The sequence below is a fragment of the Trichechus manatus genome, unplaced genomic scaffold (assembly GCF_000243295.1).
Source record: "Trichechus manatus latirostris isolate Lorelei unplaced genomic scaffold, TriManLat1.0 scaffold00002, whole genome shotgun sequence".
In the NCBI taxonomy this organism is placed as follows: Eukaryota; Metazoa; Chordata; class Mammalia; order Sirenia; family Trichechidae; genus Trichechus; species Trichechus manatus.
In genome coordinates this window covers 42,196,979-42,215,418 of record NW_004443938.1, presented here as the reverse complement: position 1 = coordinate 42,215,418, position 18,440 = coordinate 42,196,979, and positions in this window count along the sequence as shown.

Sequence of the window (18,440 nt, the reverse complement as noted above, 5' to 3'; positions counted from 1 at the left end):
GTCCATTAGTCCTTTGGACTAATCTTTCCCTTGTATCTTGTTTTTTTCATTCTCCCATGCTCTCGAAGGGGTGAGACCAGTGGAGTATCTTAGATGGCTGCTCACAGGCTCTTAAGACCCCAGACGCTACTCACCAAGGTTGAATGTAGAACAGTTTCTTTATAAACTGTTATTGGCATTTTTCCATTTACTGCTACTTCTCTATTTTCTGCAAGTGTCAAACAGTGTTGAATTTAACGATGTACAACTACTTCATATTTCTTGCTTTGTTATAATAATCTCTCTTTCTTAAAAGAAATGTCAGAACATAAATGCTATGCTGCCTCTTTAAAGGAGAGTGTGTACATATCTGCTCCTACTTAACTTTCTTCTTTTCAGTTGCTTTTATATTCTTTTTTCTTTTCTTGAAAGAGACCCCTACTATCAATATTTCATCAGTTTAAAACATGTGACTGATCTCCACCCCCCAAATTGAATCGTAAATTTGCAGGACGATCTATGGAAATGTCTTTATTGTACTTTCTACAATTAAGGCTATACTTTGTTTTTCAAATGCAGAGTGAAACCTTTATCCATAAATTTACTGCTACTACGCCTCACTTCAATACTTCTTAAATAAGGTAACTTCCACCAAAAATTTCATGCTAGTCAGTTCATTCATGGCAGAGCAGAGAACCAGGTGGAACTTCAAAATATTTCCAAGAAAAGAGCAAAGCTTAGGGGGAAGAAGGCAACTGTTAATGTTCCATGAGGGCAAGTAGATATGTAGAGTCCAAAGGACTGTAAGGCAGGTTGGTCTGGTCCTGTTCAGAGAGATAAGAGAGGTATGGAGCTGAAACCACCCACCCTGCCCTGGAGAGGCTGTCACCTCCCTAAGACTTTTTTCTGCTGTTAGCCACAATATCTGCTCTGCTATGTGGGAATATCCTTATCTACAATAGGAACTGGCATTTGAACTTTGAAACTAAATGTGATTACACTTCATGCTAACACTTACCACAGGAATTTGATGTGTGGGTGCTTTCATAAGTATTAAATAAAATTTTACCATGACTACAGTTTAAGGACATTTTCCCTGGTTTTTGACCATTCTAAATACTGTAAGGGGGAAAGAAATCTACAGAATATAGGTGTCTCTAAACTAAGAAAGGTGGATATACAAATAAAACTTGTGTGTACTGAAGCTTGGCTGCTTTCCTGTGTGGATATATTTGTAGAGGAAGGGGGAGTTTAGGGTAGTGTTTATCCAGGGATATGATACTGAGTCCAGCGGTTGTTGACAGTTAACCATAGCTGTATTGTTGGAAGGAGAAAAAAGATCCAAAGTTTATTTCAGGTTCACAGTAAACATCCATTTCTGATCTGTGACCTATATCATTGTCTTGGATATTTTCATTACATTTAATTATACTTCTGGGTAAAAACAAGTGCCAGTCATATATAAGTATCCCTCCAGTATTTAGACTGGTCTGAAACCAGAGGGAAAGTGTCCACTTGTAACCTCTATAGATTCTTCCAATGTGAAATTTTTGTTTTTACTCTCACCATTGTATATACATAATGATTGGTGAAGAAAAATTAAAAATGTTTACTAGAAATCATATCCATGCCAGAAACCATCAATCCATAAAATATGCTTTAGTCTACTAGAAGTGGGAATATCTCTGGAGTAGGTATTATACCCATAGAATACCAAAAGGAAGCAACATGAAACTCATTTCATCTCACCCAAACTCCAATTTTAAACTCCAGTTTTCTCTTGAATTGAACTTTATGCTTGCCCATAAATCCTCAATTCAAAGAACCACTTTAGGATTTTAATAAAAAATAACTTCATTTAAAAGTCATTTCTAATTTCATGCTGTGACAGATTCAGAACTCAGAGTAAACTCCACCTTTCAGAGTAGAGATAAACAATATCCAGGAAATGAGATTTTTACATCTCTCGATAATTTTTCCCCACAATGTCTACGAATTTTTCATTATCAAAATTTTCTTATGCATACCCTTTAATGACATTGTGATATAAAGGAAATGAAACAGAAGTCTCAGAAATGGAAGTTTATTAGTATGAACTTTTGAGAGATGATTTTAAATGAGACTGAAATATCCTCAGTCCAAGGAATGTACCTCATTGCTCAAATTTTCGTAAGTTTTAAAATCTCCGATGACACTGACAATTTTGGATTCTCTATCTTTGATTATTTTATACCTTGACACAATTTCAACATCTTTGTTTTGAAGAGTTAACTCACTTCTGCTTAGGTCCGAACAGAAACCTGGTAGTAAACCTGTGGGACTTCTGTTTACTTGCTGCTTTTTTAAGTTATCAACTCTGTTTTACTTAATAGCACACAGGGATGACAATAGATTTCAACCCTGTGCTTACCATGTATGTCAGGGTATTAGACACTAGGGATACATTCAGGAACAAGATAGATGGGATGCCTGCCTTCTTGGTGCTGTTAAAACAAAAATCATATTAAGCCAATAATAGGAATTGAAGTTTATTGAATATATGATTTGCAACACTGGGTAACATTTCAACTAGAGTGTCATAAATGTTCCGAAGATGAGAAGAACTTCCAAAATTCTTATGCTAAATCTTACCGGCATTGCCATGAAAAAAGGGTGGGAACAGAACTGATGAACAAATTTGTAGTCAGGAAGGATTTTCATACAGCATTGCCATGAGGAGCAATTACAATCATTACTGATTTACCCTAAACATTGCTCCCAGGTTGACATTGGGAGTCTGTTTCCCGAAACTGTCCATTGTTGGACTCAAAGGTGACTTTTAGGAACTGGTTTTTTCAAGGCTCAAGGTTTAAAAGGACACCTAAGGGCAATGGATTATGTGTGTTACCCCAGCTCCCATGAAAACCAGAAATCTGGATTCTAGGAAAATTGAAACTCTTTTATCAGTGCTTATAAAAATTCCACCTTTAGTATAGAGAGGAAATTTCTCAGCATTATAAAGGGCATCTATGCAAAACCAACGGCCAACATCACTCTTAATGAAGAGGCTGAAAACATTCCCCTTGAGAACAGGAGCAAGAAAAGGATGCTTTTTATCACCACTCCTATTTAACATTGTGCTGAATGTCCTAGCTAGAGCAATAAAGCAAGAAAAAGGAAGGGCATCCAAATTGATAATGAAGAAGTTAAACTGTCCCTCTTTGTGGATGATATGATACTAAGAAAACCCTAAAGACTCCATGATAAAACTACTGGAACTAATAAAAAGATTCAGCAGAGTAGCAGGATATAAGATAAACATACAAAATCAGTTGGATTCCTATACACCAATAAAGAGAATGATGAAATGGAAATGAGGAAAGCAATACCATTTATAATAGCCCCTAAAAAAAATAAAATACTTAGGAAGAAATCTAACCAGGAATGTAAAAGACCTATACAAAGAAAACTACAAAACACTACTGCAAGAACCCAAAGGGATCTACATAAATGGAAAAACATACCATTATCATGGATAGGTAGACTCAACATTGTGAAAATGACGATTCTACCCAAAGCAATTTACAAATACAGTGCAATCCCAATCCAAATACCAATGACATTCTTTAAATAGATGGAAAAACTAATCATTAACTTTATATGGAAGAGGAAAAAGCCCCGGATAACTAAAGCACTACTGAAGAAGAATAAAGTAGGAGGACTCAAACTACCTGACCTCAGAACCTACTATACAGCTATGGTAGTCAAAACAGCCTGTTACTGGTATAATGACAGATACAGTCACCAGTGGGGCAGAAATGAGAACCCAGACGTAAATCCATCCACCTATAGTCACCTGATCTTCAATAAGGGCCCAAAGTCCATCAAACAGGGAAAAGACAATCTTTTAACAAATGGTGCTGGCAAAACTGGATGTCCATCTGCAAAAAAATGAAACAGGACCTGTACCTCACGCCATGTACAAAAACTAATTCAAAATGGATCAAAGACCCAAATATAAAGCCCAAAACTATAAAGGTCATAGAAGAAAAAATAGGATCAACACTAGAGGCCCTAATGCACAGCATTAACAGGATACAAACCATAAGCAACAATACACAAACTCCAAAACATAACCTAGATAACTGAGATCTTCTAAAAATTAAACACTTATGCTCATCAAAAGACTTCATCAAAACAGTAAAAAGAGAACCTACATACTGGGAAAAAAATTTTGGACATTACAAGTCAGAGAAAGGTCTAATCTCTCAAATCTACAAGAAAATCCAACACCTCTACAACAAAAAGACAAATAATCCAATTAAAAAATGGGCAAAGGCAATGAACAGACACTTCACCAAAGAAGACATTCAAGCGGCCAACAGACACATGAGGAAATGCGATCACTAGCCATTAGAGAAATGCAAATTAACACCACAATGAGATACCATCTCACCCCAGCAATACTGACACGAATTAAAAAAACTGGAAATAACAAATGTTGGAGAGGCTGCGGGGAGATAGGAACACTTACACACTGCTGGTGGGAATGCAAAATGATACAACCATTTTGGAAAACGATATGGCACTTCCTTAGAAAGCTAGAAATAGAAATACCATACAATCCAGCAAGCCTACTCCTGGGAATATATCCCAGAGAAATAAAAGCTATCACACGAATAGACATATGCACACCCATGTTCATGGCAGCATTGTTCACAATAGCAAAAAGATGGAAACAACCTAGATGCCCATCAACAGATGAATAGATAAACAAACTATGGTACATACACACAATGGAATATTCCAAAACCCAACCGCGTTGCCATTGAGTCAGTTCCAACTCTTGGTGACCCTATAGGACAGAGTACAACTGTCCCGTAGAGCTACCAATGAGCACCTGGTGGATTCAAACTGCCAACCTTTTGGTTAACAGTCGTAGCACTTAACCACTACACCACCAGGGTTTCCAATGGAGTATTACGCAACAATAAAGAATGATGATGATGAATCTGCGAAGCATCTCATAACATGGATGAAACTGGAGGACGTTATGCTGAGTGAAATAAGTCAATTACAAAAGGACAAATATTGTACGAGACCACTACTGTAAAAACTCATGAAAAAGTTTACACACAAAAAGAAACAATCTTTGTTGGTTATGAGGGATGGGAGGGGTGGGGGGGGAAATACTAAATAGACAATAGATAAGTGGTAACTTTGGTGAAGGGTAAGACAGTACAAAATACTGGGGAGCCAGCACATCTTGTACAAGATAAGGTCACGGAAACTCCATAGACACATCCAAACTCCCTGAGGGACCGAATTGCTGGGCTGAGGGCTGTGGGGACCACGGTCTCAGAGAACATCTAGCTCAGTTGGCATAACGTAGTTCATAAAGAAAATGTTCTACATTCTACCTTGGTGAGTAGCGTCTGGGGTCTTAAAAGCCTGTGAGCAGTCATCTCAGATACTCCACTGGTCTCCTTTGAGTGCACAGGAGAATGAAGAAAACAAGATACAAGGAAAAGGTTAGTCCAAAGGACTAATGGACCACAACTACCATGGCCTCCACCAGACTGAGTCCAGTACAACCACCACTGACTGCTGTGACAGGGATCACAACCGAGGGCCCCAGACAGAGCTGGAGAAAAATGTAGAACAAAATTCTAACTCACAAAGACCAGACTTACAGGCCTGACAGAGACTGGAGAAGCCCCAAGAGTATGGCCCCTGGACACCCTTTTATCTCGGTACTGAGTACTGAAGTCACTCCTGACGGTCACCCTTCAGCCAAAGATTAGACAGCACCATAAAGCAAAATGAAACTAATGGGACATCACAACAGCCCATGGACAAGGACTAGAAGCCAGGAGGAGACAGGAAAGCTGGTAATAGGAAACCCAAGGTCAGGAAAGGAGAGCGTTGACATGTCATGGGGTTGTTAACCAATGTTATAAAACAGTAAGGGTACTAACTGTTTAATGAGAAACTATTTGTTCCATAAAATTTCATCTAAAGTACAAAAAAAAATTTTTTTTCACGTTTATTTCAAGGTCCATGTCCTTATAACACCAGTCCTCTGTGCCCCTAAGGCATTGGTGATGTAGTCAGATGCTCAGACTTTGAAGATAACAGACAGCACATGCCCTCAGCTGGTCATTGCTATGTAATTGCAATTCATCTGTGCATGTGTATTCCAAATCATTGTTACATGACCTGTATTTCCATGGCATTTCCATGGCATCGTGACTTACTAAGAAATTGTACACAGATCCCAGGCACCAGATTCAAGTGGCACAGCTTGCTAAAGGCAGTTCATACAACCGTAGAAGGAAATAAAAGAGAACCAGGCTGCCATTTCAAGGCAGTGAAGTTATGGGTGTAAGAAGTTTCTACTTGGGGCTTCCAGGGTCCTGGCAGGATCTTATCCTAAGCAAAAGAACACTATTACCACAGACCACATAAGGAAATTAGGAAGTCCCAAGAAACTGCACTAACCAAACTGTCCCCAGCCTATGGTTCTCTGTTAACTTTGCTGCGATTGTATCCTTTGAGCTTATTCCTGAAAAATGTAACTTTGATAAGATTTATGCATCAGAGTGAACTACCAGGACCTCAACTCAGTATTCTGTGGTTGTAGCTCTCATTTGGCATTTAGCATTTGCTTTCTAATACTGATAGATTCCTTTCGATGTATTTATTGCCTTGTCTCCAAAGTCATCTGTCATAAAGAATAGAAATGATCTTTATAGCCACCATTTCTAGCATAGTGCCTGGCACATAGGAATTGCTCAATAAAAAAATGTTTGAATGAATGAAACCAATGGAAAAGTCCCACCAAAACATCCATTTATAGATTGCTGAAGAATCACAGGTGACAGAAATGAGGCTAGAGGACAATCAATTATGCTTTACTTCTATAGTTTTTAAATGTCAAAGGGGATTTTTAATGGTATATTTAGAAGGAGTTCATTCATAAATACGTTTTTTACTGCACAAAGCAGAATATAAATAAGTAATAAATTTAAATAAATAAATAAAATATCTAGAATGCTTTTCAAGGGCCATTCACAATTGTTTCATTAACTCCATCCTGTGGAAAGGATGATGCTTGGTGAGCTGAAGAGAAAAGAATGAACTTTTCAGCGTTTTGACACCTCAAATAAAAACCGTTCTTACAAAGCATATAATGTTTCTCCAGCAACAAGTTGCTGTCATAAACCTTCACTGGCAAAGATGGAGATGGCACAAGCATCTCTTGGTTCCCACATTCAGCAGCTCCAGAGAACATCTGCTGTGAGGAAAAACACAGCAGCCTGGAAGGAAATAAGTAGGTGATAGCAACTACATTCATGATGACTCATGAGTGTCAGAGTAGAACGGGGCTCCACAGGGTTTCCAACCTGTTGCTATCAAGTCACTGCCCCATAAGGTTTCCAAGGAGAAGCTGGTGGGTTTGAACTGCCAACCTTTTGGTTAGCAGTTGAGCTCTTAACCACTGTGTCACCAGGGTTCCATAGGGTTTCCAATGGCTGACTTTTAAGAAGTAGATTCTCGGGTCTTTCTTCCCTAGGTGCCTGGGATTTTCAGGCAATAATTGGAAATGCCAATTGGCCTTTATTAGCTGTACATAATAATATATTCGAAGAAAGAAATGAGATAAGGAGAGAACTTTTCTGTTTACAAGCAGAATTTAGAAGAAGTATGGTACACCTCAGAGCTTACACATCCAGAGTAAAGAGAAGTCTATCAGAAAGATTTACGAATGTGGCTCCTGAGGCTCTGAGTGAACCCTAATAACATTCATGAAAAATACATAAAGTTTTAGTGGGAATTGTATCATCTTGGACTGAAAGGTACAGAGACAGTTAAAAATGAAAGAGGCCTCTAGAATCTCAAATTTCTATGAGCAGGAAGTAGGCTGAGAAAGCTTCTCAGGTACAAACATGAGCCATTTTTTATGAAGAAGTGAGTGCCTCTCAGAGGGCAGGGCCACAGAGCTGAGGAGAACAACAGATTAGGGAACCGCTCCCAGGAAGTAGAATCAGATCTTAATCAAGTAACAGTCTCTGTCCCTGAATTAGGGATGTAAGGAAGTACAGACTAGACTGATGAATAATGAGAGACTATGAGGTGCTCTGGTAGCATAGTGATTAAGAGCTTGGCTGTTAACCAAAAGATTGGCAGTTTGAATCCACCAGCTGCACCATGGAAACCCTATGGGGCAGTTCTACTCTGTCCTATACTTGATGACAATTTTTTTTTTTAAATGAGGAGCACTTGCAGTGCAGGGGTTAAAGCGCTGTACTGCTAACTAAAACGTCAGCAGTTCAAACCCACCAGCCACTCTGTGGGAGAAAGACGTGACAGTCTGCTTCCATAAAGATTAAAACCAAATCAAACCCACTGCCATCTACTCGATTCCTACTCATAGCCAACCTATAGTACAGAGTAGAGCTGCCCCATAGGGTTTCCAAGACTGTTATCTTTACAGAAGCAGACTGTCACATTCTTTTCCCATAGAGAAGCTGGTGGGTTTGAATCATCAACTCTTCAGTTAGCATCTGAGTGCTTAACCACTGCACAACCAGGGCTCCTCCATAAAGATTACAGCCTTGGAAATCTTATGGGGCAGTTCTACTCTGTCCTACGAGGCCACTATGAATCCAAATTGACTCCATGGCAATGCGTTTATATGGAGAGTGGCCCAGCTAACAGCTAGAATCAAGGCCCTGTACATGGGAATAAGGTGATCTTAGACTTCCCAGCTTTAGAAGAGCTGCCAGATGCCTACAGCTGCATGAAACCCAAATCAAACCAAACCCATTGCTATTGAGTTGATTCCAACTCATAGTGACCCTGTAGGACAGAGTAGAACTGCCCCATAGTATTTCCAAGGCTGTAATCTTTACAGAAGCAGACCGCCACATCTTTCCCCAGCAGAGCTGCTCGTGGATTTGAACTGCTGATCTTTCAGTTAGCAGCAGAGCACTTAACCACTGCACCACCAGGGCTCCTTAAAACTACATGAAGAGCCCCAGAAAAGACCAGAGGAAAAGCCACCCAGCTGAAATAAACTGTGGTGTACTTTATTATGCAACATTAGCTAAACAAGACAACTGCTTTCTACCCCAAAATGGTCAAAAGAGGAAAAAGGTAAAGAATACGCAGTCAATTTGCTTTTCTTCATATTTGGGAAAATTGGTGAAAATAATCAGGATTCTGAAGGGTTGAGGGGCAGAGTTAGGAGCCAAGTTGGAATCTGTATCTGTCATTCAGAACCTGTATTTTTCAGCAGCTTTTATTTTCTTTCTCCAATTTAGAAGGGTGTAAACCCCCAAGCATCTGTCAGTGTGTCGTACTGTGGGGGCTTGCGTGTTGCTGTGATGCTGGAAGCTATGCCACCGGTATTCAAATACCAGCAGGGTCACTCATGGCAAATAGGTTTCAGCTGATCTTCTGGACTAAGACAGACTAGGAAGAAGGAGCCGGCGGTCTACTTCTGAAAAGAATTAGCCAGTGAAAACCTTATGAATAGCAGCAGAACACTATCTGATATAGTGCCGGAAGATGAGCCCCTCAGGTTGGAAGGCACTCAAAAGACTACTGGGGAAGAGCTACCTCCTCAAAGTAGAGTCAACCTTAAAGACTTGCATGGAGTCGAGCTTTCGGCACCTCCATTTGCTGATGCAGCACAACTCAAAATGAGAAGAAACAGCTGTATTAATAATTGGAACCTGGAATGTATGAAGTATGAATCTAGGAAAATTGGAAATCATCAAAAATGAAATGGAATGCATAGAGATCGATATCCTAGGTATTAGTGAGCTGAAATGGACTGGCACTGGTCATTTTGAATTGGAAAATCATATGGTCTACTGTGCTGGGAATGACAACTTGAAGAGGCATGGTGTTGCATTTATCGTCAAAAAGAACATTTCAAGATCTATCCTGAAGTACATTGCTGCCAGTGATAGGATAATATCCGTATGCCTACAAGGAAGACCAGTTAACACGACTATTATGCAAGTTTACACACCAACCACTAAAGCCAAAGAGGAAGAAATTGAAGATTTTTACCAACTTCTGCAATCTGAAATTTCAACCATGCAACCAGGATGCACTGATAATTACTGGTGATTGGAATGTGAAAGTTGGAAACAAAGAAGGATCAGTAGTTGGAAAATATGGCCTTGATGATAGAAACCATACCAGAGATAGCATGATAGAATTCTGCAAGACCAACAACTTCTTCATTGCAAATTACCTTTTTTCACCGACATAAATGGCAACTATACACATGGACCTTGCCACATGGAATACACAGGCATGAAAGCAACTACATCTGTGGAAAGAGATGATGGAAAAGCTCAATATCATCAGTCAGAACAAGGCCAGGGGCCCATTGTGGATCAGACCATTAATTATTCATATACAAGTTCAAGTTGAAACTGAAGAAAATGAGAACAACTACGAGAGCCAAAGTACAACCTTGAGTATATCTTACCTGAATTAGGAGACCATCTCAAGAATAGATTTGACGCGTTGAACACTAGTGACGGAAGACAAGATGCTTTGTAGAATGACATTAAGGACATTGGACATGAAGAAAGCAAGAGGTCATTAAAAAGACAGGAGAGAAAGAAAAGACCTAAATGGATATCAGAAGAGACTCTGAAACTTACTATTGAATGTCGAGTAGCTAAAGCAAAAGGAAAAAATGATGAAGTGAAAGAGCTGAACAGAAGATTTAAAAGGGCGGTTCGAGAAGACAAAGTAAAGTATTATGTATGATGATATGTGCAAACACCTGGAGATAGAAAACCCAAAGGGAAGAACACACTCAGCATTTCTCAAGCTGAAAGAACTGAAGAAAAAAGTCAAGCCTCGAGTTGCAATACTGAAGGATTCTATGGGGAAAATATTAAATGAAGCAGGAAGCATCAAAAGAAGATGGAAGGAATACACAGAGTCAGTATACCAAAAAGAAATGGTTGATGTTCAACCATTTCAGGAAGTAGCATGATCGGGAACCGATGGTACTGAAAGAAGAAGTCCAAGCTGCACTGAAGGCATTGGCAAAAAACAAGGCTCCAGGAACTGACAGAATACCAACTGAGATGTTTCAACAAACAAATGTAGCGCTGGAAGCGCTCACTCATCTATGCCAAGAAATTTGGAAGACAGCTACCTGACCCACTGACTGGAAGAGATCCATATTTATGCCTATTCCCAATAAAGGTGATCAAACTGAATGTGGAATTATCAAACAATATCACTAATATCACATGCAAGCAAAATTTTGCTGAAGATCATTCAAAAGCTGCTGCAGCAGTATATTGACAGGGAACTGCCAGAAATTCAAGCCGGATTTAGAAGAGGACATGGAACCAGGGATATCATTGCTGATGTTGGATGGATCCTGGCTGAAAGCAGAGAATACCAGAAAGATGTTTACCTGTATTTTATCGACTATGCTAAGGAATTCAACTGTGTGGACCATAACAGATTATGGATAACATTTGGAAGAACAGGAACGCTGGAACACTTAATTGTGCTCATGAGGAATCTGTACATGGATTAAGAGGCAGTCGTTCGAACAGAACAAGGGGATATTGCATGGTTGAAAGTTAGGAAAGGTATACGTCAGGGTTGTACCCTTTCACCATACGTATTCAATCTGTAAGCAAATAATCTGAGAAGCTGGACTATATGAAGAAGAACATGACATCAGGATTGGAGGAAGACTCATTAACAACCTTGCTTGCTGAAAGTGAAGAGGATTTGAAGCACTTACTGATGAAGACCAAAGACCACAACTTTCAGTATGGATTACATCTCAACATAAAGAAAACAGAAATCCTCAAAACTGGACCAATAAGCAACATAATGATAAACGGAGAAAAGATTGAGGATGGCAAGGGTTTCATTTTACTTGGATCCCCTATCTACACCCATGGAAGCAGCAGTTAAGAAATTAAAAGACACATTGCATTGGGCAAATCTGCTGCAAAAGACCTATTTAAAGTGTTGAAAAGCAAACATGTCACCTTGAAGACTAAGGTGCGCCTGACCCAAGCCATGGTGTTTTCAATCGCCTCATATGCATGCAAAAGCTGGACAATGAATAAGGAAGACAGAAGAAGAATTGATGCCTTTGAATTGTGGTGTTGGCGAAGAATATTGAATATATCATGGACCGCCAAAAGAACAAATCTGTCTTGGAAGAAGTACAGCCAGAGTGCTCCCTGGAAGCAAGGATGGCAAGACTACGTCTCACATACTTTGGACATGTTATCAGGAGGAATCAGTCCCTGGAGGACATCATACTTGGTAAAGTAAAGGGTCATCGAAAAAAAGGAGGACCTTCGAAGAGATGGATTGACACAGTGGCTGCAACAATGTGCTCAAGCTTAGTAACAATTGTGAGGATGGCGCAGGACCAGGCAGTGTTTCGTTCTGTTGTGCATAGGATCACTATGAATTGGAACAGACTAGGTGACACCTAACAACAACAAACCCCTCTTCTGCTATGTGGAATATTCTTATAATACAATCTCTCATTTCTAGCCCACTTTGGCCTCCATCCCTTGGATTGTGTGGGGGATGGTGTGGATGAACTTAATCATGGTCTGCTCCAAAAAACATTGCCTGAGGCAGTGGTTCTCTAATATTAATGTCAATAAAAATCAGCAAACTCGATTGACAGGCAGAATCCTGGACCTCACTCCGCGTTCCGATTCAATAAACCTAAAGCAAACCCATTGCCATAGAGTTGATTCCAACTCTTAGCAAGTGACCCTATAGGACAGAGTAGAACTTCCCCATAGGCTTTCCAAGGATTATAAACCTTTATGGTCTCCTGCAGAGCAGGTTGGAACCACTGACCTTTCGGTTAGCAGCCAAGTGCTTTAACAACTGTACCATCAGGGCTCCTTTCTGATTCAATACATCTTCCTTTTAAATAATCATACCAGATAATTCTGAGACTAGTTGATTCTAACTGATAAAAAAACAAAACCAAACTCATTGCTGTCGAATTGATTCCGACTCATAGCAAATCTATAGGACAGAGTAGAACTCCCCCACAGGGTTTCCAAGGAATGGCAGGGGGATTTGAACTGCTGACCTTTTGTTATAACTCTTAACCACTGCACCACCAGGGCTCCAACTGATAGCAACCCTATAGGACACAGTAGAACTGCCCCATATGGTTTTCAAGGCTGTAAATCCTTATGGATGCAGACTGCCACAACTTTATTGGAGCAGCTGATGTGTTCCAACCGACAACCTTTCAGTTAGCAGCCAAGCACTTAACCACTGTGCCACCAGGGCTCCTTTCAAGAAAAAATAATAAATTTGCTTATTTCAATCCAGTTGTTTGTGAAACACTCTGAAGGTGAGAAGGTTGAATAAAAAACTGAGATGCAATTCATTTGTATGCATATTGAGCCCATATTTAAAAGAGAATGTTGACAGAATAAATGATAAGTCCTGATTGTAGATGGTGAATTTGCAAGTTTGTTATAAATCTGCTTCACTGAAATAACAAATATAACAGTGGCAACAACAATGATTGTCACGTTAGTAAAATTTTTAACATTATAAACATAGGGATTGGATAAAATTGAACATAGGCAACCCCTGCAGCCTCAGATAAGGAGCCCTGGTGCCGCAATGGTTAAGAGCTTGACCGCTAACCAAAGATCAGCAGTTCAATCCTACCAGCAGTTCCGCAGGCGGAAAGACCTGAGATCTGCTCCCTTAAAGATTACAGGCTAGGAAACCCGAATGGGGCAATTCTACTTAGTCCTAAAGGGTTGACATGAGTTGGAATAGCCTTATTGGCACACAATAACAACATCGCCTTAGATGAAGTAAAAAAAAGAAACCAAACCCATTGCTGTTGAGTCAGTTCCAACTCATAGCAACACTATAGGACAGAGTAGAACTGCTGCATAGGGTTTCCAAAGAGCACCTCGTAGATTTGAACTGCCAGCCTTTTGGTTAGCAGCCATAGCTCTCAACCACTACACCAGGGTTTCCTTAGGTGAGTAGGAACTGTTAAATTCCAACTTTAAACTATGGAGGACATCTCCCCTTGCTGGCCAGTGTTGGAATTGTTCACTTTTATGAAATAACAAGCACAGCGGAAGTGAGAAATTTCTAGTAAGATGTTTCTAACATTAAAATGTAAGTGCTTTCATTCACCAAAATATATCCAGTAGTGACATTAAACTCCCATAGCCATTACATGAAATCATTTATTTATTCTTTTATTTTTTAAACACTTCATTTGTAAACAGGTCACTCATTCTTCAAACTTTTAGCTCATAATATGTGCCAGATCCACCACTCGTCTGTCAGTTTGTCCAACTGTGGTGGCTTGAATGTTGCTGGGATGCTGGAAGCTATGCCACTGGTATTCAAATACCAGCAGGGTGATACATGGTGGACAGGTTTCAGCTGAGCTTCCAGACTAAGACAGAATAGGAAGAAGGACCTAGCAGTCTACTTCTGAAAATAATTAGCCAGTGAAAACCTTATGAATAGCAGCAGAGCATTGTCTGATATAGTGCCAGAAGATTAGCCCCTCAGGTTGGAAGGCACTCAAAAGATGACTGGGGAAGAGCTACCTCCTCAAAGTAGAGTCGAACTTAATGACATGGATGGAGTCAAGCTTTCAGGACCTCCATTTGCTGATGTGGCATGACTCCAAATGAGAAGAAACAGCTGCAAACATCCATTAATAATCAGAATGCGGAATATATGAAGTATAAATCAAGGAAAATTGGAAGTCATCAAAAATAAAATGGAGAGTTGGGGCCCAGACAGCAGAGTAATCAGATGCTTCTGGTTCACCCTCTTACAACAAAGACCTGAAAAAACAAGTGATTCGATTATATATGGCAATCTGGGAGCCCTGAACATAAAAGGCAGAGTTGAGGAACCAAACTGAGCATCAGGGGGAGGGAGAGACAGTTTGGAAGCAACGAGGAGTTGCCAGACCTGACCAGGTGAGAGCCTGAGCCCTTCAGGCCTGATCAGCTCCGGGGTGAGCTGTGAGGCAGGCAAGCAGCGGTGCTCAGGAGGAGTGTTTTCCACACAGGGAGAGACCCAGCACCAGAGAGTCTACATGGCCACCCAGAAACAGTGAGAAAAAGCCCACATCAGCAAAAGATAAATACTTGCATACGGCTTACCATTCGGATCAAAAACATCCCCCTTAAGGAAAGATCTCTCTCCCATTTACCTCCCAGCTCCCTGCTCTGCACTAGGTCTCGGACTGGCTTCAGCAATTACTGAGTCCCCTGGGCCAGAAGTAGGATCCATCACATGCCCAGAGCAATTCTCCCTGCCTTGGAGACTGAACAAATTAACAAACAGGAAGAAATAAACTGCTGGCTCCCCTAAGCCAGGAACCCAGGGTAGGCACAGCTCCTTTGCCTAGCCACAGGCATAAGGGATCCATGGACTTTGAGTGCCTTTCCCCCTGCATAGCCTTGTTGGGCCCATCTCAACAGCATGGGCCCTCATTGCCGCAGTACAACAGGGTATATACTGGAACTCTAACTTCAACTGTTCCAGCTGTGAAGTGGCAGGTTCTTGATATTTGATGCTGCTCTACCCATTAAGCAGGGTCTTCACCTACCCACATATATAAAGCCTGAGGACTGGTGGCTCCACCTATACTACCTAGCCACCTGCGATAGGGGCCCATTAATAAGAGGTGCCCCCCAGTCCTTACAGCCAACAGCATTAGGTGCTCATAGTCTGGCTGCAAAACCCACCCACCTACATGCTCTAGGGAACAGGGGCACACATTCCTCCTGGACACTTGGGGGTGGCCATCAGCCCCCTGCCTTGCTCTGAGTGTGTCCCCCTGCTGCAGCCAGATGCCTGTGTCTATACCAATCACCCATGCCTGTCTAGGACTGTAAGTGAGAGCCTACACCACACACTTGGTGGCTGTCTACATGGGCACCTGAGCTGAATCCATACAGGAGGAGTGGGTGGACTCCTGAGCTCACATACATAGTAACAGATCTAACCACCTGGTGACGGGACATTAAAGCTTCAAAGTTGCCAATAATCAAACTGGCTCACATGAGCAGCCTATTTGGGCATAAACAAAACAAGAAGCTAGGACACAGTAAGCAAACATAAAATAAATAAATAAATACAATAACTTATTGATGGCTCAGAGACAACACTCAATATCAAATCACATAAAGAGGCAATCCATGATGGCTGCAGCAAGCTCCCAAAATAAAAAATCTAGAAATTTTCCAGAGGAGGAAAATTTCTTAGAAATACCGGAGGCGGAATACAAAAGATTAATATACAGAACTCTTCAAGAAATTAGGAAGGAAATTAAGCAAAACCCAGAACACGCAATGGAGGAAATTAAAAAAATTAGAGAAGAGCATAATGACGAATTTAACAGGCTGCAAGAATCCATAGACAGACAACAATCAGAAATCCAGAAGATTAACAATAAATTTCAGAATTAGACAACTCAATAGAAAGTCATAGGAGCAGAATTGTGGCAATGGAAGTCAGAATTAGTGAGATTGAAGAGAAAGCACTTGACACCAACTTATTTGAGGAAAAATCAGATAAAAGGATTAAAAAAAATAAAGAAACCCTAAGAATTATGTGGGATTCTCTCAAGAGGAATAAGCTACGAGTGATTGGAGTACCAGAATGGGGGGGGATAACAGAAAATACAGAGAGAATTGTTGAAAATTTGTTGGCAGAAAACCTCCCTGATATCATGAAAATGAGAACATATCTATCCAAGATGCTCATTGAACCCCACATAAGGTAGATCCCAAAAGAAAGTCACCAAGATATATTATAATCAAACTTGCCAAAACAAAAGATAAGGAGAGAATTTTAAGAGTGGCTAGGGATAAACAAAAAGTCATCTACAAAAGAGAGTCAATAAGACTAAGCTCAGACTACTCAGCAGAAACCACGCAGGCAAGAAGACAATGGGATGACATATATAAAGCCTTGAAGGAAAACAACTGCCAGCCGAGAATTATATATCCAGCAAAACTGTCTCTCAAATATGATGGTGAAATTAGGGCATTTCCAGATAAACAGAAGTTTAGGGAATTTACAAAAACCAAACCAAAATTACAAGAAATACTAAAGGGAGTCCTCCAGTTAGAAAATCAGTAACATCAGATAACAACCCAAGACTAGAACACAGGACGGAGCAACCAGATATCAACCCAGATAGGGAAGTCACAAAAGTAAATCAAAGCTAAAACACTGAAAATAGGGCAACAGATGTCAATATGTAAAAGATGACAACATTAAAACAAAAAAGAGGGACTTAAAAAATGTAGACATAGATTTTTCATATGGAGAGGAAGTCAAGGCAATATAAAGAAATAAAAGACTGGTATAAACTTAGAAAAATAGGGGTAAATATTAAGGTAACCACAAAGGAAACTAACAATCTTACAAGTAAAAAAAGAAAAAAAAAAAAAAACCTAGAAAAATATAAAGACTCAGCAAACACAAAATCACCAACAATGAAAAAGATGAAAACAAAACACATAAAGAAAAACGACTCAGCACAGAAAATTAAGTGGAACAAAGAAACTGCGAACAACCCACAAAAAAAGACATCAAAATGACAGCACTAAACTCATACCTATCAATAATTATGCTGAATGTAAATGGACTAAATGCACCAATAAAGAGACAGAGACTGGCAGATTGGATAAAAAAACGTGATCCATCTATATGCTGCCTACAAGAGACACACCTTAGACTTTATTAAAGACACAAACAAACTAAAACTCAAAGGATGGAAAAAAATATATCAACCAAACAACACTCAAAAAAGAGAAGGAGGGCAATATTAATCTCTGACAAAATAGACTTTAAGGTAAAATCCACCACAAAGGATAAAGAAGGACACTATATAATGATTAAAGGGTCAATACACCAGGAGGACATAACTATAATAAATATTTATGCACTCAATGACAGGACTCCAAAATACTAAAAAAATTCTTACAGCACAGAAAAGAGTGATCGACAGCTCCACAATAGTAATAGGAGACTTCAGCACACCACTTTCGGTGAAGGACAGAACATCCAGAAAGAACCTCAGCAAAGACACGTAAGAGCTAAATGCTACAATCAAACAACTTGATCTCAAGGACGTATACCAAACACTTCACCCAACAGCAACCAAGTATACTTTCTTTTCCAACGCACATGGAACATTCTCAAGAATAGACCACATGTTAGGCCATAAAGGAAGCCTTAACAAAATCCAAAGCATTGTATTATTACAAAGCATCTTTTCTGACCATAAAGCCATTAAAGTATAAATCAACAAAAGAAAAAGCAAGGAAAAAAAATCAAACACATGGAAACTGAACAACACCTTGCTCAAAAACTACTGGGTTATAGAAGAAACTAAGGTTGGAATAAAGAAATTCATAGAATCA